The sequence below is a fragment of the Saccopteryx leptura genome, chromosome 4, assembly GCF_036850995.1.
Source record: "Saccopteryx leptura isolate mSacLep1 chromosome 4, mSacLep1_pri_phased_curated, whole genome shotgun sequence".
Classification (NCBI taxonomy): domain Eukaryota; kingdom Metazoa; phylum Chordata; class Mammalia; order Chiroptera; family Emballonuridae; genus Saccopteryx; species Saccopteryx leptura.
In genome coordinates, this window is record NC_089506.1 from 83,602,739 (window position 1) to 83,624,027 (window position 21,289).

General features: G+C 36.3%; 1 protein-coding gene across 6 annotated transcripts in view; it reads left to right on the forward strand.

Moving 5' to 3' along the window:
- The window catches only part of PCDH9 (protocadherin 9), a 999,455-nt gene that overhangs the window by 300,781 nt on the left and 677,385 nt on the right, over nucleotides 1-21,289 (forward strand). The gene's annotated exons all lie outside the window — the stretch shown is intronic.

Below are 21,289 nucleotides of genomic sequence, written 5' to 3' on the forward strand. Positions count from 1 at the left end.
CCTTATTTATCTTTTGAAGAAAAATGTCTAAAATATGTTTTATATAAGAATTTATAATCTGCTTTCATGTATTATATCTTCTCTTTGATGAAACATCTATTGCCGAAATTAAAAACAATCAGAGATTATTTTATTAACATAGTAGTAGTGTCATCACCTTCACTATGTTACTAGGGTATAATGAGTTGCTGTGATTAAAAATAATCATCCATTCATAAACATTATAATCAATAAATTATGAATTCTTCTGCAACTGATCAATAATAAATTTCTAATCTAAATTATGATGGCCTTGAGGGGGAAATATAATAATATAACATAAGTAGGAAAACAGAAATTTGTAAAAGGTCATGGTTGGAATGTTTGAGCAGGTTGCTTTTGAGGGATACATGTAGGAGGCTGCAATCGCCTGATTAGTATAATCTGGAAAGGCTTCCTAAGCATATGGAGTGGTGAGAAAAAGTGGCACAGAATTGCCAGTGAGTAAAGATGCAAATTGGATAAATTAAAGGAAAAGCCTCAGGGAAGAGAATTGCCTGAGAGAAGGAGAAAATAATCATGAGATTATTTTGAATATGCTCTTTAGAAGAATAAGCTACTCTAATATTTCAATAAACAGCTAAACTGACTGGAATGGTTAAAGAAGATTTTAGATGGTAGCAGTTTTTAGTTTCAGCATATTAATTAAAGTAGAATCTAGTATTAAGAATGTCTAAGAGACCCGGGTTCGATTCCCGGCCAGGGCACACAGGAGAAGCGCCCATTTGCTTCTCCACCCCTCCGCCGCGCCTTCCTCTCTGTCTCTCTCTTCCCCTCCCGCAGCCAAGGCTCCATTGGAGCAAAGATGGCCCGGGCGCTGGGGATGGCTCTGTGGCCTCTGCCCCAGGCGCTAGAGTGGCTCTGGTCGCAACATGGCGATGCCCAGGATGGGCAGAGCATCGCCCCCTGGTGGGCAGAGCGTCGCCCCTGGTGGGCGTGCCGGGTGGATCCCAGTCGGGCGCATGCGGGAGTCTGTCTGACTGTCTCTCCCTGTTTCCAGCTTCAGAAAAATGCAAAAAGAAAAACAAAACAAGAATGTCTAAGAATGAGTAAGCTGAAGTTTTAAGTGTTTATTCTTTGCAAGGTATCATTGTCAATGCCCTTACGTTCAGAAAGGAATGTGTGATATTTTATTCCGAATGTAAGCGCATTTAAAATGTGTAAAGGGTAGCCTGACCAGGCAGTGGTGCAGAGGGTAGAGCATCGGCTGGGATGTTGAGGATCCACGTTTGAAACCCTGAGGTTGTCAGCTTGAGCGCGGGCTCATCTGGTTTGAGCCCAAGGTCATTGGCTTGAGCAAGGGGTCACTCTGTCTACTTTAGCCTTCGGTCAATGCACATAGGAGAAAGCAATCAATGAGAAACTAAGGTTCTGTAATGAAGAATTGATGTTTCTCGTCTCTCTCCCTTCCTGTCTGTCTCTCTTTCTGTCTCTCTCTGTCTCTGTCACACACACACACAAATATTTTAAATGTGTGAAGGATTTTTAAATGCCTTATTCTTCTTTTACTTGAAAAAAAAAATAGTTTAAAGTGTTGTTTTCCAAAATGTGCAAACGTTTATTTGGATAGCTCAGCTGGTTAGAACACTGTCCCTAAATTAGAGGTTGCCAGTTCGATTCTTAGGGCACAAACAAGAACAAGTCCATGTTTTTTATTTCTTTTTCTGTCCCTCCCTTCTTCTCTCTCTAAAATCAATAAAACAAAACAAAAAAAATTGCATATCTAATAATTTTAGATTTTTAGCTGATGATTGTTAGAGAAACACAAGGTGTATAGTTCTGAAATGCCCTTGATTTTACACATGTCCCAGATCTCTCACTCAAATAAATTACTATGTTAATTAACCTTGAACATTCATTTTTACTTCAAAAGAGTATTTACATATAGATGCTTGTTCCAATATTTTAAGGAATATTTTTGGAATGAAATATTGTTCATCATTCTAAATCGGGGCAGAAATTTTTCCAAGAAAGGACTCAAGAGAGTAAAAGAAAAAAAATCTTTAATTGAAAGTCTGTTAGAATATTGGAAACCTGTGTGTGTGTGTGTGTGTGTGTGTGTGTGTGTGTGTATTCATAAATATATATATTTCCCTCCTTCTCCAGAAAAGCAGCACATTTCAATAGATTGATCCATCAAAGCACATATAGGTCCGCATTGTCTTAAAAGATTCATTTTAAGTCAAAGGTTGAGGTAGAGAATTTGAAACTGACCCATTATCCAAAGCCAGGGGCTGCACTAGCTCCAATTCAGATAGATATAATTTGTTTTGCCAATCTTGACTAAGGCATGCAATCACCACAATCCATTTCTCTTTTATTTTTGGTATGTTTCTAATATCATTAGATTCTTTTTATCTGTCTTTATCTGGTTTGCCTAAGTGTTGTCTCAGGGAAAACAATGTATATAACCACCTTAAGAAGTACACAATTTAAGCCTAATCTTTAAAAGCACAAGATAGCATTGTACTCCACAGAAAGTGATAAAGAATAAGATTTCACTACCTATCTGTTTTGTACTTACCCTATTGACATTAAAGATATACAGATTACCTTGTTTTTTCTGAATATAAGTAGCATCTGAATTTGGAGTATTTGTTCATTTCATGAACAACTTATCATGAAACTCACAATTTTAAAGCCAGTATCCACAGCTACCATCACAGCTGCCTGGCCAGTGCAGGTTCGCAGAGGTTTTGGACAGATGGTAATGAACAATGGAGCCAAGATCTGGTGGGCCATTATCTTTAATCCTAGCTTGCACCCGGTGGGCAAGTAAAAACACACACTGGGCTCCAAAACCCACTCATTCAGTGCTCACAAAGCTACTGACTTATCCAAGTTTCCTAGAATCAAAGGTTTCTAGCTCACCAGTCTTATACACCTCTGTTCTCCATCTCCTCTCTGCACAAACTGGCTTCTCCTTCAACACTCTGCCATCTTGGCTGCTTCTCCTCTCCTCCACATGGCCTCTCTCTGCTCTCTCCTCTAATGCTAATCTCAGGAACTGAGAGAGTAAACTCCGGTCTACCCCCCCATTTTATAGTGTAGAAATCCAAACCTTTAATCCAATATACAAACAAGGAAGTCTCTGATACAAAGTCACTTATCTGAGGCATAATGGGATTCCTCATGAGAGTGCACCACCCCACATCATACAATCAGTCAAGGGTGTGGGGAGAAGCTTAGTCTTAAAACTAAGCCTTAGGCTATAATAACCCTGCCTGCTTACAGCCTGTCCCCTACACCCAATACAAACTATAAGCGAGCAAACATATATATCATATTTACAAACATATTTGACCAACACCAAGATATAATGTATTATTGTTTTCATTATTAAATGTGGAAACAATTGTATTACTAGTAATTTTACTACTTATAGCATTACAATTTTAATGGATTACTTAACATACAGCACAAATACAGTTCTCTAAAATAATAATTTTGATGTTATACCTGTTTCTAAAAATATCTAGCCTTTCTCAAAATTATTATTGTTCAAAAGTTAGAAATAGACAAGATCTTCTGCTTTTAGATTGATAAAATAAGTCCATATGTTCATCGTATATTGACATATTAAATTGTATTTTTTATTGACTCATCAGAAGAAGAATATAGAGTATTTGAGGTTTTCTCATAGATACTGCTCCTAGCTTTTTTTTTACTTTTGACAAACAAATATATTTGTAAGATTATTTAAATATTTTATCATATCATCTCTGTATTATTAGAAAAAAGACAAATAATAAAAAGTATCATAAAAGCAAAGGTTTATAAATTTAGTATACTAGTATAGAAATTATTAAGAGTATGCAAGTAGTAAAAATTTACCCTTACTTGGATTCTTACTGAATTTAAATCTACCTACTAAATATTAAATTATGAAAAAATACTAAACAGCAAATATAAAGGCTAGAGGTTAAAAACTGTAGTCAAAAGCCAAAGTATAATGTGAAAATTCATATGGTATTTTACTCTTCTGCAAATTCGATCTTCTCATAGCAAAATAATCCTATGTTATATATCCAATATGTATTATTATATATATGCTTATAATTGAGATTTTTTTTTGATGGTTTCTCTAGTACTTGAGAAATTGTTTTAAGATATCCAATTTTTGATCCCTATCTACTTTAATGTGGCTTTAGGATAATGATACATGTACTCATATAGAATATTAGAACTCTAGGTGAACCGATCACCAAACTTGACACTTTGAAGATCTTTCTCCTTATCCTTTGCTGTAACAGCCAATTTTATAAAATGCATTATTTAATTAGTTGTTTTATAATATTTTTAATCAAAGCCATCTACAATATAACTGAATATTTGATCAACATAAAAAAATCTAGTGTTAAATTTCTTAATTGCTCCAATTCTATCCAAACAAAATGTATTTGGTATTTTAAATTGTGCCAACTAACATTGAATAAAGATTTAAATTATAAATTTTGAAAAGCATAGATTTTATTATTCTTTTTGGAAACCTCTTAAAGATTTTATTGATTTTATCAGTTAATCCAACTATTTAGCATCTGTTGGGAACAATAAGGATACTAAAGTGACTTGTTTCTTGCCATCATTGTGCTCAAAGTCTAGAAGACCCTTATTTCAAAAATATAATCCCTGTTACATAAATAATGAGCTCTATACTTGCTTTCAGAACAGTCTTTAAAATGATACACCAATGGATTATTTAAACATATCTCAGTGTTTCTTTTTCAGTTTTGTTTTAAATTGTATGGTTATAGGAAAAAACATGCTAACTTTTTTTGTACTATAGTCATGATAATGTTGGTACAAATGAGTTGAAGAAATAGTAGCTAGAAGACATACAGAAGTTATAAATATATATGCGTAATATCTATCTACCAGTCATATATCTATCATCTATCATATATCTATTGCTATCTTTCCATTTATTTAAAAGGATTTTGCATAGTTGCTACGTTTTAGAGAAAACCAATTAATATATTGTGTAATTATTTTGCCAACTGATGATCTACACAGTTTAACCTTCCATCAAAAAAAAAAAGACAGCCACGGTTAAATAATGCAGTGTTTTTCAACCAGTGTGCCGCGGCACTCTAGTGTGCCGTGAGACATGGTCAGGTGTGCCGTGGGGAAATTAAACATGGGTCCCCAAACTACAACCCACGTGCCGGATACAGCCTGCGGATGCTATTTATCCGACCCGCCACCAGCCGCCTCCATCTGAACATAAACATTCCCCTCACAATCCCTCCAGCTATCAGTAACAGGAAGAGTGGAGGCACAGGGAACGCTCACTGACCAATCACCTTCTAGGGTTCATCCCGACCATTAGCGATGAACCAATAGTAGGCCGCCTCTCATCCACACCCAGAAAGGTCCCGCTCGGGCTGCCGCGCACTTGTCATTGTGTGGCCCCAGCGAGTAGTTGAAGCAGCTACTCCTCCCCATGGTCCGGATTTCTAATCCTGGTCAAGACTGGAGGTAAATTTTGCTACCACTAGATGAAGCCTCAGCTGGTTATGTCTATCCTGATGGTATATATAGATATTTGACCTTTTTCTTTTTAAAAGAGGCCCCTGCGGAGGGTGATATACAATGCATCACAATGCATCAAAATGTTATCTAAATTTAAATCTAAAGTTTGCTGATCTTCCTTTGGACAGTTTTTGGTTATCTGTTACCAAGGAGTTCCCCATTCTGGCCAACAAAGCTATTTTGACATTGCTCCCGTTTTCAACCACATATCTATGTGAACTGAGCTTCTCAAGCTTGACTGCAATAAAAACTAAAAACAGAGAGAGACTGAGAACTGTTGAGGAAGAGCTTCGTGTGTGTCTTTCTACCATTCCTGCCAGGATATCCCTTTTGTGTTCATCGAAACAGGCCCAGGTTTCACACTAAGTGAGTATAAATACATTTAGAAACTATATTATTAACTATATGTATAACATGTACTGTGTTAGAGTGTCATTTTGTGTCATTTTGGTAGGTGGTGTGCCCCAGGATTTTGTAAATGTAAAAAATATGCTGCGGCTCAAAAAAAGTTGAAGATCACTGAAATAATGTATACTTTTGAATAATTTGAAAAATAATTATCATTTTTTAGAACTTAATAAGCTAATTGAACATTATTATTAATGGTTCCTGTAAAGCCAGTAGCCACGGCCAGGGCCACTATCAAAGCAGCCCGGCCCATGCAGGTTCACATTGGATTCGGACAGTCGGTAAAGAAACAATGGAGCCAAAAACTGATGGGCTGTCATCTTTAATTCTAGCTTGCACCCGGCGAGCAAGTAAACACACACTGGGCTCCAAAACCCACTCACATTCAGTGCTCACAAAGCTACTGACTTATCCGAGTTTTCTAGAATCAAAGGTTTCTAGCTCACCAGACTTATTCACCTCTGTTCCCCATCTCCTTCCTTCTCCCTGCACAAACTCTGCCCAAACTAGCTTCTCTCTCAGCACTCTGCCATCTTGGCTGCTTCTCCTGGCCACATGGCCTCTTTCTGCTCTCTCCTCTAATGATAATCTCAGGAACCAAGAGCACAAGCTCCCGTTCTGCCCCTATTTTATAGTGTAGAAATCCAAACCTTTAATCCAATATACAAAATAGGGAAGTCTCTAATACAAAGTCACTTCTCTGGGGCATGATGGGATTGTACCACCCCACATCAAAAAGGGTGGAAAAGCTTAATCCCAAAACCAAGCCCAGGCTACAAGGATTCTGCCTGCCCACAGCCCGCCCCCAACACACCTTAATATCACCTGGGTAATGGCCTCCACGTGGGCAGCGCCATCTTTAACAAAGTGAGCATAATATATTTTATCTGCCCAACAGTTCCATATCCTTTTGAAAAAATTCTTTTCCTATTTGGTGCATTAAAAATGTAATGAATGCTACTGTCTTCTGTTTTTTTAACTGCCCAATCATAAATTCTATTAAAGTAATAATTGTAACATCAATAACTAGAATGTTATAGCTTCTAAAGACAAATTATAATCTTAACTTTTACTTCATGTAAAACCCAAACAAGCAAATAATAATGTGAGAATGACCTTCATTATTTCTTAGGTAAAATTTAATTAACAGGAGACTATCTCCTTCCAAGAACCCATGTGGCCCTTTGAAATTCTTTGGAGTGATTGAATTCTTATCACAATTTTTTACAGAGCTTTCAAAATTACTGGAGAAAAAAGAATAAAATAAATCTGGTTGTTTAACTTTAACAGTAGTCAACAAAGCACTCTAATTTGTAAGAAGTCCAATGATATGTTTGGAAATATGCAATTATAGGTCACTTTCTAAAATTAAAACTATTCTTTGTGATTATTTTCTTTTAAGTTTCTTTTGTGAGATCTTTATAGAACACTGACACCTAATTTTGGCTCATGACCAAAAGTTCTTTTGCAATTACATATATTTTTTAAGTGAACATGAGGTCAACAGAAGTGTTTTGATTTCAGTTCAGATGAAAAGTATAAAGATTGATTTTCATTGTTTGTCAGTCAGTTCACAAACAAGTCTTTCAGACTCTAGGTCTTTTTATCCTATGCTTTTTTTAGGTGAGATCACTCCCTCTTAAGTATTCTGGTATGTTATGGTGTTTCAGAGTACTGAGTCACTAAGGAAATGATACAAAAGTCCTCAAAAAGTAAAAATGGGTTCAAAAACCATCAAAAACTTTTGACATAGAGTTTCAAGCATTTCAGAAACTGCTTATTTTTATTTCATTAAGACTTGATAACTTACGTCAAAGCTTAACTTAGCTTGTTCTTTCTAGCTCTTAGAGCAAAAGAATATATTTTTACTTAAATGATTTCTCAATTGATAAATGCATTTATTATGGACAGTTTGAAGTTGGCCAAATATATTAAAAATATTTTTCTTATTGAAAAATGCCTTTGGCCCTGGCCAGTTGGCTCAGCGGTAGAGCGTCGGCCTGGCGTGCGGGGGACCCGGGTTCGGTTCCCGGCCAGGGCACGTAGGAGAAGCGCCCATTTGCCTCTCCACCCCCCCCCTCTCCTTCCTCTCTGTCTCTCTCTTTCCCTCCCGCAGCCAAGGCTCCATTGGAGCAAAAATGGCCTGGGCGCTGGGGATGGCTCCTTGGCCTCTGCCCCAGGCGCTAGAGTGGCTCTGGTTGCGGCAGAGCGACACCCCGGAGGGGCAGAGCATCGCCCCCCGGTGGGCAGAGCATTGCTCCTGGTGGGCGTGCTGGGTGGATCCCGGTCGGGCGCATGCGGGAGTCTGTCTGACTGTCTCTCCCCGTTTCCAGCTTCAGAAAAATACAAAAAAAAAAAAAATGCCTTTGGATAGAAAAATTATCAGACATCTTTAAAGAAAAAAGTAATATATGATACTGTTTTTATTTTATGAAAATATAAAACCATACTTATTTTATGGCACCTGCTATAGTATTTATTTAACACTTTTGGAAGCTATAATTGCCAGCCCGTATTTGTGCTCCATGTTATGTGAGGAATACTATATTCAAATAGGTGTTTTTATCATGCTTTAATTTTTTTTTGTGATTTTTGTGCATTTGAGGATGCAGATCTGTTATTTAAAATTACATTAACCCACATACAATATAACTATAAAGTATGTTCTAACTTGCCACAAGTAGGAACATTAGTTAAGTGATAATTTAAAACTCAAGTCCTAATAATGAAAGCAGATTATATATATCTCCTGAGTTTAGGATAAAAACAACACCAAATTTCTGAAGAAAAACTAGTCAAACAATATCATAGCAACTTGAAGTGGTTTTATTTTTGAAAATAAAAATGTCTAAGTATAAAGTACAACATGACAAATTTCTGTAGAGAGAACCACTGCCTTGCTAACGTGAATAGTTCTCTGAGTGACACTTCAATGGGAATGTGGAAAGCTCCTATTTATGTTTAACAGTTTAGAAACAGCCATGAAGCTCTGTGCCTAATATAGAAATGCTCTCAGAAGATTTAGTTCATTTCATGAGAAAGTAAAAGAACAAAAACTTAAAAAAACTCATCAATGTCCTAGTTGCACTTGTAAGGGAAAATAAATGAATGGAGAGATTTTTATTTGTAATGTAATAAATAAGACAACAAATATGGGTTTCTCTATATCAACTGCTATGTAGTATATGTTTATAAAAGAAAAGTCACTAAAATCCATGTTACTGAGTCCTTATCTTTCTTTACGCTCTTTATTTCCACCCTCATACAATTTAAGGCTTGACATGAAAAAAAGTGAATTAACCACCTACTTTATCAGTGCTACTCCCTGACTATTTTGAACATTTAAACAAATCCCTACTTCTTTTGATCTTATTATTTGCAATCTGTGAAATTAGTCAAAGAATTCTATGTTTTTATCCAATTCACCTCATAGTTCCAACTTTCTAACCACTCCAATTCCAATACTTTATCTTCAGAATTATTCTTTTCATTATTAGCTTGCATTTCAACCAGATGCTTTCTTTCAACTATACCAACCCTCCCTTTCATGTTCAGTGTTAGTGGTTTTTTTTTTAATTTCTAATACTTTTTCTAACATGTGGTGGAGATCTTTTAAACTTGAACACAACTTCATTTATACTTCTTTCTCTTCTCAACATCAGTCCTATTTCTCCTTGATTTTGGAGCTAAAATTCTCAAGTTAGATGACATACAACATGTTTCCAGTAATCTTACTCTTCCAAGTTTTATTATATGAATCAGCACCCAAGTGAAATGACTTCTCTCAAATGTACTACTAACTTTCTTTTCTTCATTTCTTTTGTAATAGTCTGCTTGGGCTGCCAAAACAAAATACTGTAAACTGGATGGATTAACCAACAGATTTTATTTTCTTACCATACTGGAGACTGGAAATCTACAACTGGTACTAGCACACTGTGGTTCCGGGGATGGCTTTCTGGCTTGCAGATGGCTTCCTTCTTGCTTTTTCCTTGTGTGGCAGAGAGCAGCAGTAAACTCTGTGGTGTCGTTTCTATAAGGCACTATTCTCATCACCAGTGTCTTAGACTTATGACCTCATCTGAACTTTTATCTCACAAAAGTCCCATCTTCACATACCATTACAGTTGGGATTAAGGCTTCAGCATATATTGAAGGAATACAATTCAGTCCATAGCAATTCCTCTAAAGCAGTGGTCCCCAACCTTTTTTGGGCCATGGACCAGTTTAATGTCAGAAAATATTTTCACGGACCAGCCTTTAGGGTGGGACCGAGACAAGCGTCAAGTGTGAGTCTTAGACAGATGTAACAGAGGGAATCTGATCATTTTTTAAAAATAAAACATCGTTCAGACTTAAATATAAATAAAATGGAAATAATGTAAGTTATTTATTCTTTCTCTGCAGACCAGTACCAAATGGCCCATGGACTGGTACCGGTCCGTGGTCCAGGGGTTGGGGACCACTGCTCTAAAGTATTTAGCACCTCTGTCTTTAAGAGAATACCTATTTTTAACACCTGGCCAATTCATCTTCATTTACTTTCTCTATCAAAAACTTCAGAAAGACCGTAGAATCCTAATAGGTATCACATTTGCAGATTATGTGAAACTTGAGGTGTAGTGCTCTGTTAGAAGGGAATCTTAAAAGCTGGACAAAAGTAAGAGTGAAAATAGAGTGCAGTGCAGCTAACAGCCAAAGTATGGTTGGGGGATTATGAGGCTTATCAGCACATGTCAGAGAGATGTTAGGATTTCAGTAGTGGGAAGTCTCAATATTAGTCAATAGTGTGATGTGACTGCCAAAGTGAAAATCCAATTTTAAGCTACTTTAGTCAGCATGCAGCTTCCAAAATAAGGGAGATAAAAACCTCATTCTATGCTGTATCTAACTACAAAGCACTGTTACATTAAATTCTGGGTACCCCATATTCAATGATATATTTTAGGTTAAATCCAATTCATATCTTATGAATATCTCCTGTGGAAATAAATAAGTTTTAGTTTAAAGAGATACCTTGGAAACCAAGGCTTCAAATTATTCATAAACTGGAATATGATGCCACTCCATTAAAAATAATCCCTGTTTTCTTGGAAAAACATACTAAAAATGACAACTAAATATGTGGGAATATAAAAACTAGTCAAATTTTTACTTGTATTTAAGTTACAGCTATTGTTTTTCAATATCTTATTGCATCAAAAAAATTGAACTCAATTTAAGCCACATCATGGCAGTAATCAGGTCACTTTGGGACCCATCTAATATGTCACCTTCATTTTTACTATTAGAAAAATAGTACTTTTTGAAACTGATGTTCTCTCTGGAAATTTTAATTTCAAGCCAAAACTAATCAACATAGCCATTCATTCCTTAACTCAGTAAATGCAATTTGACCACATTCTAGCCTTCAGGCATTGTTGTAGGTCCTAACAGTGACTGGTGAGCAAGAGTAACAAAGCCCAGGCTTCATGTTCTTATATTTGCTTACTAAGTGACCAATTTGGTTTTCATTTATTGCTTAGGTATATATTTCTCATTGCCACAACAAATACATTTTTTCATAGAATATTTGAAGTGGTCTTTAAAATGTATCATTATAAAGTTATAAAACATTTGTTAATTTTAGTTCATCCCTGGACTAATTATGAAACTGTTTTAAAGGACTGTCATTTCTTTAAAGGATTGTAAGCATTCAACATAGGAATTGATTTATGTTCTCAAAGGCTGGTGTGTCTTTCTCAAACAGGGCTTATAACATGAAAGAATCCTAAAGAGGTCCGACATAGTCTGCTCCTTTGTTCTGAGGGATAATTTTGAAAATAATATCACCATGCATTCAAGCATTTATGGTACCTGATAGACCTTAAAAAGGGGGCAGGCCCTGGCTGGTTGTGCTCTGCTCAGTGGCAGAGTGTGGGGCTGGTGTGTGGAAGTACTGGTTCAATTCTCGGTCAGGGTACACAGGAGAAGCAACCATCTGCTTCTCCACCCCTCATCCTTCATCTCTTTGTTTTTCTCTCTCTTCTTCCCTCTCCTTGCACAGCCATGGCTCAAATGGGTCTAGCAAGTTGGCCTCAGGCACTGAAGATGGCTCCAGAGCCTCCACCTCTGGTGCTAAAAATAACATGTTTGCTGAGCAATGGAACAACAGCCCCAAATAGACAGATCCTCACCCTCTAGTAGGCTTGCTGGGTGGATCCCAGTCAGGGTGCTTATGGGAGTCTGTCTCTCTGCCTCCTCTTCTCTCACAAAAAAAGGGGGAGAGTCATTTGATGCTTAAAAGGTACAAATTTCCAGTTATTAAATAATTAAGTCATAAGGATGCGATGTACTGCATAGTGACAATAGTTGATAGTAATACTGGTTTGTATATTTTAAAGTTACTGAAAATAAATTTTAAAAGTTCTCATTTGTAAAGCCAGTAGCCAAGGCCACTATCAAAGCAGCCTTCTGGCCCATGCAGGTTCGCATTGGATTCGGACAGTCGGTAAAGAAACAATGGAGCCAAGAACTGATGGGCCTTCATCTTTAATCCTAGCTTGCACCCAGTGGGCAAGTAAAAATACACACTGGGCTCCAAAACCCAGTCACATTCAGTGCTCACAAAGCTACTGACTTATCCGAATTTCCTAGAATCAAAGGTTTCTAGCTCACCAGACTTATTCACCTCTGTTCCCCATCTCCTTCCTTATCCCAGATACAAACGCTACACAAACTGGCATCTCACTCAGCACTCCACCATCTTGGCTGCTTCTCCTGGCCTCCTCCACGTGGCCTTTCTCTGCTCTCCTCTGCTCTCTCATGGTAATCATCCCAGGAACCAAGAGCACAAACTCCCGCTCCGTCCCTATTTTATAGTGTAGAAATCCAAACCCTTAATCCAATATACAAAATAGGGAAGTCTCTAATACAAAGTCACTTTCTGAGGCATGATTGGATTGTACCACCCCACATCAAAAAAGGGTAGGAAAGGCTTAATCCCAAAACCAAGCCCCAGGCTACAAGGATTCTGCATGCCTTTAGCCCACCCCAACACACATTGATATCACCTGGGCGACAGCATCTTTAACAAAGTGAGCATAATACATTTTATCTGCCCAACATCATTATACACAACAAAATAATTAACTGTGTGTGGTGATAGATGTTTACTTATTATACTAAGTATTTGAAATTATTTTGCCACACACACACATACATATACACATATATATGTATGTATGTGTGTGTATACATATATATATATATTTATGATATTCACCTAAACTGATATAAAGTTATGTGTCAATTGTATCTTAATAAAAAAGGCAAAGATTATGGAATCTTTCCAGCTCCAAATCAGTGTTTATGTTGAAAAGTTCAACTAATTTTATTTATTTGAATAATATTTCAATAACTATTTTCAAAGTTTTTAATAAATGAGGTAAGTCACTTGGAGAAAAAGTTTACTCTCACTGGAAATCCTAACATAGAACTGGTTGGCCAAATTTTACTTATTTATTTATTCATTCATTTTTTATTCCCTTTATTATCTCTCTCATTCTTCTCTTTGCCTTCATTCCTCCCTGGCCCTTCAAAGTTCTATTAGTGAATATTTAATTCCTTCTAAATTATACTTTTTAAAGTAGCTTTTAACCTGGTAAGGGGCTTTGAAATAATCAAATCATTACCAGTCAGTGATTTGCTATTGATCAGGAAATGATAGGTAGCCATCAGAGTTGTGATTTAAGATGTCTGATATGAGTGGTTTTAGGAGGGAAACTCCTAATCTTAGTGCCCTTGACCTGTGAGACACAGAGGCTGCTAAGTGATAACACTGTATGGAGAACTCAGATGAGGCTCATGAGATGAGATCTGCTATAATCTAAAGATGAGAGATTTTGGCAGAGTCAATGGGGAGGAATTCAAGTTCTGTTTGCTGATAAACTCTAGCACTTTTGATGTCTCACAGTGATCATTCCAGATTCCAGCCAATGTTACTCTTCTAACAACCTAGAAACTGCTCCTTCCAGCAGCTTGAGCCTATCCAATAGTCAGGTTAAAGTCTATAGGAGGTTATGCAGTGAGTGCAGAGTAGTTAGCCTATGTTTGAATCAGTTTCTCCAATCACTAGCCAGGTGGCCTTGTATAAAGGATTTAATGTCTCTGAATCCCAATTGTATTAAAGTGAAGAAAGCAGTTTTCATCTTACAGGATTGTTGTAAGATTATATATATGTGTGTGTGTGTGTACACACATACATACATATCTATATACATAATTATGTACATATATAGTTATATATATATAAATATAGTATACACACAGAATCATAAATGACATGGTGTTAAAGGCATTGGTTAGCAGCAGTTGGAGACATTAATTAAATATTTCAAGGTTGCTATAACTCCTGATACTTGGCTGCTGCTACTGCCTAACCCCATGGTTCTAGATTGTCAGCCCAGAGGTTTCTTTATTTGGTGTTTCCACTCTGTCTGAACTGTGCTGTCAAGAGAGAGGCATTCTAGTTGTCACATGTCTTTGAAATTTTGGTTGTTTTGATGAACTGACAAACTATTATATTCCAGTTAGGAGCAAAGGGGAAAGGTGAAATAAAGATGACTCTTATTCCTTCCAGTATTTCACAGGGAATAGAATGTGTTTTACTTGGTTTTCTATGACTCAATTCTCTCATCTCCTATTTAATGAAAAGTTACCTAGTAGAATTCTAAACCCAAGAAGACAAATAATACAAATGCTAGGTGTAAAGCCAGGAGGCACGGCCAGGGCCGCCACAGCAGCCTTCTGTTCTATGCAGGTTCGCATTGAATTCGGACAGTCGGTAAAGAAACAACGGAGCCAAAAACTGATGGGAGCCAAAATTAAAGCTAGTCTTTAATCCTAGCTTGCACTCGGCGGCCAAGCAAAAAACACACAGTGGGCTCCAAAACCCATTCACATTCAGTGCTCACAAAGCTACTGATTTATCCGAGTTTCCTAGAATCAAAGGTTTCTAGCTCACCAGCCTTATTCTCCTCAGTTCCCCATCTCCTTCCTTATCCCAGATACAAACTCTACACAAACTGGCATCTCACTCAGCACTCCGCCATCTTGGCTGCTTCTCCTGGCCACATGGCCTCTTTCTGCTCTCTGCTCTGTTTCCTCTCCCTCTGCTCTCTCATGCTAGTCATCCCAGGAATCAAGAGGGAAAACTCTCATTCTGCCCCCATTTTATATTGTAGCTTCACAATCTCTAATCCAATATACAAAATAGGGAAGTCTCTAATACAAAGTCACTTCTCTGAGGCATGATTGGATTGTACCACCCCACATCAAACAGGGTGGGAAAGGCTTAATCCCAAAACCAAGCCCCAGGTTACAACGATCCCCAACACACATTAATATCACCTGGGCGACGGCCTCACGTGGGCAGCACCATCTTTAACAAAGTGAGCATAATACATTTTATCTGCCCAACACTAGGTATACTAGGTAAAATTACTGTAAGGAAAGCTACATCGAATATTAATTTGTGTTGGGTTTGTTGGGAAGGGGAATAGAAATAGTAAATGAGAAGTCATGAGGACTTAGTAACACCAAGCCCCATTATTTTAGTGGGTGAGGGTAGAGTGTTGACTTGTGACAAGAAAAGAGCCAGAGAAAAGAGAAAAATGGAGACACTGATTCAGTTAGAAATAATTTATGTAATATTTTTACAATTATTAGTCTGTAGTCTAGAATATTTGCCAAGACATCTGGGGAACAAATTTACATATATAATATGTATGAATATATATATATAGAGATAGATAGATTATGTATAAAATATATATTGCAATGACTAACCTTGTGGTTAAGAGGTATAGTGGAATGTTCAGTCATTGATTCAGCAAGTATTTTTGAGCATATATTGTGCTGTCGGCATTATCAGCCTTTGGGGTACACAGATGAACAAATTCTAAAAGACCTCTTACTATTGTAAATAATTACTATTTTGTGGCATATGGATTTATTATTAATGTTCTTAGGTAAAGTTTTTACAGAACATATTCTTGTGTATTGGTGATTTTTCTTTCAGGGAAGCTTTGGAAGATCTAGTGCCTATGCTTTGTGTTTACCTGTATATGTCTGTGCTGAGTGGCCAAGATATAATGGAAGTTATAACATGTAATTAAAAGCCCTAAATATGTGACCTTATGTTTAATACTTTACATTTCTTTGTCTTCACATTATTACATCCTAGCTAGGTAAACTATTTCACTCTGTTATAAAGAGGAGTTTATTTTAGATGAGATGAATCAGAAAAAAATAGGACCTAAGAACAAGAACCATATTTCTAGAGTACCTATAATATGCTATGTATTTTCATGACTTGGGACAAACCAGTGATTTACACTAATTTTTAAACAAGTCTGCAAGGCTGTTAAATAACATCATGGTGGGAAATAGCAGCTGAATAATTAGGGTAGTTCTGTAAGTACAGGAGGTTGAACATGACTCATTAAACCTAGGGAAACAGGATTTGTGTCAATTCCTGTCCAAGGTGCCTTCCACAATCCATTGCACTTTTGCTGGAGAAGTGTTTGTATACTACAGTGCTATCAGCATCTTTCTATTTCCTAAAGGAGAAACTAGTCTGTGCATAACCATGTGAGATGTTTAACTATAGGAATGTAAGTTTAGAAGACATAACAAAATTTAGAGAAAGAACCTGCAGATTACCAGGCCTTTAGTAAAGCCAGCTTGCTTACCTTAGTACAGATGCTCACCCCTACTTTAGTTAAAATCATTTTAGCTACAGATGAAAGAAATAATTACAACACATCCCATGTTTATTTTATAGGGAGAGGATTAACATACAAATTCACCTTCTCCTTTGAAATTTTCTTTTGAACAGCTAGATCCCTGCAGGCACTTAGAAGATAGAAACTGTATCTACATATAAAAAGCAAATGAGAAAATTAAGGTTGTTATCAGGAAAGTGTAACCTCAAACTCCCCTCTGTTTAGGCAAATGCTACAGAAAGGTCAATGAGGAAAACATAGACAACACCATCAATTCTGTTTGCTTTTGTTGGGAGACTTAGCTTTGGTGGTTTGAGATCTGTATCATTCAGGATACTGACACAATTAGGAAATGAAGAGACAGAGAGAACATTTTCCTCAGATGCACTTATCTTTGCTCTCTTATTTTCAGAGCTTTCCCTCAGCATTTAAAATGAACACCTAGGTTACTCATGTGAAAACAGGATTTCCATATGTAAGGCCAGTAGGCATGGCCACCACTACAGCAGCCTGGCCCATACAGGTTCGCATTGGATTCGGACAGTCGGTAAAGAAACATTGAAGCCAAAAACTGGTGGGCCATCATCTTTAATCTTAGCTTGCACCCGGCAGGCAAGTTAAAACACACATTAGGCTTCAAAACCCACTCACATTCAGTGCTCACAAAGCTACTGAGTTATCCGAGTTTCTTACAATCAAAGGTTTCTAGCTCACCAGACTTATTCACCTATGTTCCCCATCTCCTTCCTTCTCCCTGCACAAATTCTGCACAAACTGGCTTCTCAATCAACACTTCGCCATTTTGGCTGCTTCTCCTGGCCTACTCCACATGGCCTCTCTCTGCTCTGTTCTCTAATGCTAATCTCAGGAACTAAGAGCGCAAGCTCCCGTTCTGCCCCCATTTTATAGTGTAGAAATCAAAACCTTTAATCCAGTATACAAAATAGGGAAGTCTCTAATACAAAGTCACTTATCTGAGGCATGATGGGATTGTACCACCCCACATCAAAAAGTGTGGGAAAGGCTTAGTTCTTAAACCAAGCCCCAGGCTACAAGGATCCTGCCTGACCACAGCCCGCCCCCAACACACATTAATATCACCTGGGCGACAGGCTTCCATGTGGGCAGCACCATCTTTAACAAAGTGAGCATAATAGATTTTATCTGCTCAACACCACGACAGTTACATCTGTGATTGCTGCTTATTTCTTGTTTGAAGTTATGAGTTCAATTATGTTAACATTCACTCTTTCTGATGTGAACAAAAACTCCCTGTGGCTCAGAGAAATATAGTCCATTTTCATCTTCTTCCAAGACATCTTTCAATCCAGGCTGCTTGGGAGACTTCCACTCTGTGCACACTGGAATATGTCCCTACACATCTTTCCCTCATTTGTTATACCATTTGCCATCACCATGAGCAATGGTATATACATCTGCTACATCGAAAAGTAAAAAAGAAAAGAAAAGAAAGGAAAAGAAAGAAAGAAAGAAAAGAGAGAGAGAGAGAGAGAGAGATAAAGGAATAAATAAATACTTAAACTCAAATCCATCATCATTATGAAGCGTTTGTACATAATCTGTGTGTGGTGGTGCTGGACTAGATATTTTGTCACTTAAACGCTAATTGCATGATGCACTAAGACTTTACGGATAACCCAAGTAACAGAGCAAATAGATGACATCTCATCTAGAAAATGTTGAGAAAAATTAATTAAATGATAAAATTCAATACTTTTTTTGCTTACAAGCCAAGGGTTAAGTGTATCTGATAGAAAATTCACATTCAACCAGCTGTCCTTAATAATGAGAAAAAATAAATACACAATAGGAAAACCTGTCCTATGCCATATGACAGATGGGTAGATAGATAGCTTGTGGAAGCAGAGCTGTTTGTTGTTAGGTGGACAATTTTAAGCTCTTATCATGGTTTTAATGATTTTTTAAAAGTTCACATGATCATCTATCTTGAGTGTTTATTTTCCTTGTCAAGGTCCTGGTGATGCTGAATAGATATGTTCTAGGAAAGTATTTTCAGTGTATTCAGACCTATGCCAACCTGTTTTATACTTTAAAATGATATCACTTATGATTATTAAATATTAAAAGGAAAATCTTTTATTAATCCAAACATATACAGTGACTTAATATATGAAAATAAAATATTTTTCCAGAACATAAACTGATATTTCTTTTAAGTAATAACATTAAGAGTGAATAATATTAGAGATGAATACCATTTATTGTAAATCTAATATTTTCCCAAAATTTATATAATCAGCACAAATCATCTCAAATTTCTAAAAGAAAATACTGGTAGGCAAAGCATGACAATAATGATTTTATAGATAAGGACATTAACACGTTTAAAGAATAAACACAGTGCCGCAAGTGACAGAATCTGTATTTAAATCTTCTATTTGATTTTCCTCCAATGCTGTACGCTGTCACAGAGGCAAGAGAACCACCAACTTCTGAAGGAATTTTGTGGATTAAATTGGAGCATACACTATTATGTTTTAGTTATAGGTGAATCAGATTTTCTTTTAATATGTTGTTATTTTCTGTCATTATATCCATACCTAAATTAATATTTGCGGATATACTATTGTAGATATTATTTCCAATTTAATGTGATAATCTTGTTTATTGAAATTAACTAATGTTTTCAGAGACATTTAAAATTTAATAGAACCTTTATCTATCAAGGCCCAAAGACATTCTAACTACTGAATCCTTCTGTTAAATTAAAAATTGTTGAAAGTTGCTTAAGTAGCATTTTAATTCTGAATCTAAGTGCCTTTTTTTTTTTTCCTTTTTTTTTTTTTTTTTTCCATATACATGTACCCAGCTTACTCAGAACTGGTGCCAGGCAAAATTGTGAAATAAAGTTTCTATTTCCTGGTCTTCTCTCCCCTGCCCGTATCACTGTCCCCTTTATCTTGTTTCTCTATTCGTTTTTCCAAAGCTCTATTCTATTTCTAGTTTCATTCCAACTAGCCCACTAAGAGGATAGTTGATAAAAGATTAGGCTCTGCACCTCCCAAGAGTATTTACATTTTAATGGGGGTCTTTTGCTGATCCAAAATGCCTCCAAGATGCAGAGAAATAAATTCTAAAGGTAACAGTCAAGAGAGGTATTTTTAGATAGGAGCATCTGGCTTGCCCCTCTAATCACATCCCATAAGCTGCCTACTCCGTTTATTTGTAAAACCTTGACTTTGCTGTTTACAGTGAGAAGCTGCTCTGTAATTGCACATGCTTTTTCAGAGGCTTGAATCCTGTCTCAGAGATGGTGTGATATTGGTACCTCAGTGTTTATTCTCTCCCCTAGTTCTGCATTTTTTGATGACTGGAACAAATTCTAAAAGGCTTTTTAATGATGATGTAAGGTCTTGAACAACAACAACAAAAATCTGTTGTTTTAGCATATTTGGGAGAGAATAATTCAGCTGTCACAAGATGAAAGACTTGCCCAGAAATACCATTTTTTCTTCGATGTGTTATGATATACACCTACAAAGAAAATGCTGGTTTGTATAAATGCTTGAGTTCTCTTAGATACAAAGAAAAGAATCTGTAACACAGAATCCAGCATGCTTATGTCACTTCACCTGCAGAACTTTCTCTTGATGGCATAGTTACCTAATCTGGGACACTTACGTGTTTACCAACTTTAAGAATTAAAAAGATAAAGATAAAGAGGGTTTTTTTTCTTTTAAACATTGATTTAGCATATATGTTAGATTAAGTTGGGTGTTTTTACATAGTAATCTTCTATGCATAAATATACACCCTATTGGGCAGTTTCAAACCTAAAATGTTAAATAATTTTCAAAATAACTTAGGAATTGAGTGTAATGATAATATATTAAAAATTTAAAACAAAATAGGCTTTCAAACGCACTTTTGAAGTGTGGAAAACATCCTAAAACACTTGGTCCTCATTTGGTCAATTAATTAATATCTTAGTATTTAATTGCTGAGTATAGCATATTTTTTGACAAAATGGTAATATTTGCCACTCATTATACTATTTGGATAAAAATCTTTGGACATTTACTTGTATTTTGCTTTATGTTATAAATTTTTCCAAACATTCTAACAATGTTTTTGTATTATGGGGCTTACAATAAATGAGGAACTGTTCACTACATTTCCTATTTTTTAAATTTTATTTCTGAGCTTTGTAGATACTCAAGAATGAGGCAAAAAGAGGCATATAATCTGGATCCTAAATACAAATTCCACATTTCAACTTTCTTCCCAAGAGCAGGCATGAATAATTTTGAAAATAAAAGGGAAAGACATAACTATAATAACTCATACAGCGATTTTTTTCTAGAAGTCCTTCTTTTGGTTCAGTGATAAATCATTAATTACCAGCAACTTAATTTCTACTGTACTCTATGAATTCTATCTATGTCTCTCCAAATAAGCATTAATATTTATGCAGTTTGAGGTCTCCAGGTAACCAAAAGAATATGATAAACCAACAATTTCTCCAGACTTTCCAGTTTATGTCAATGTTACCACTATTCTCT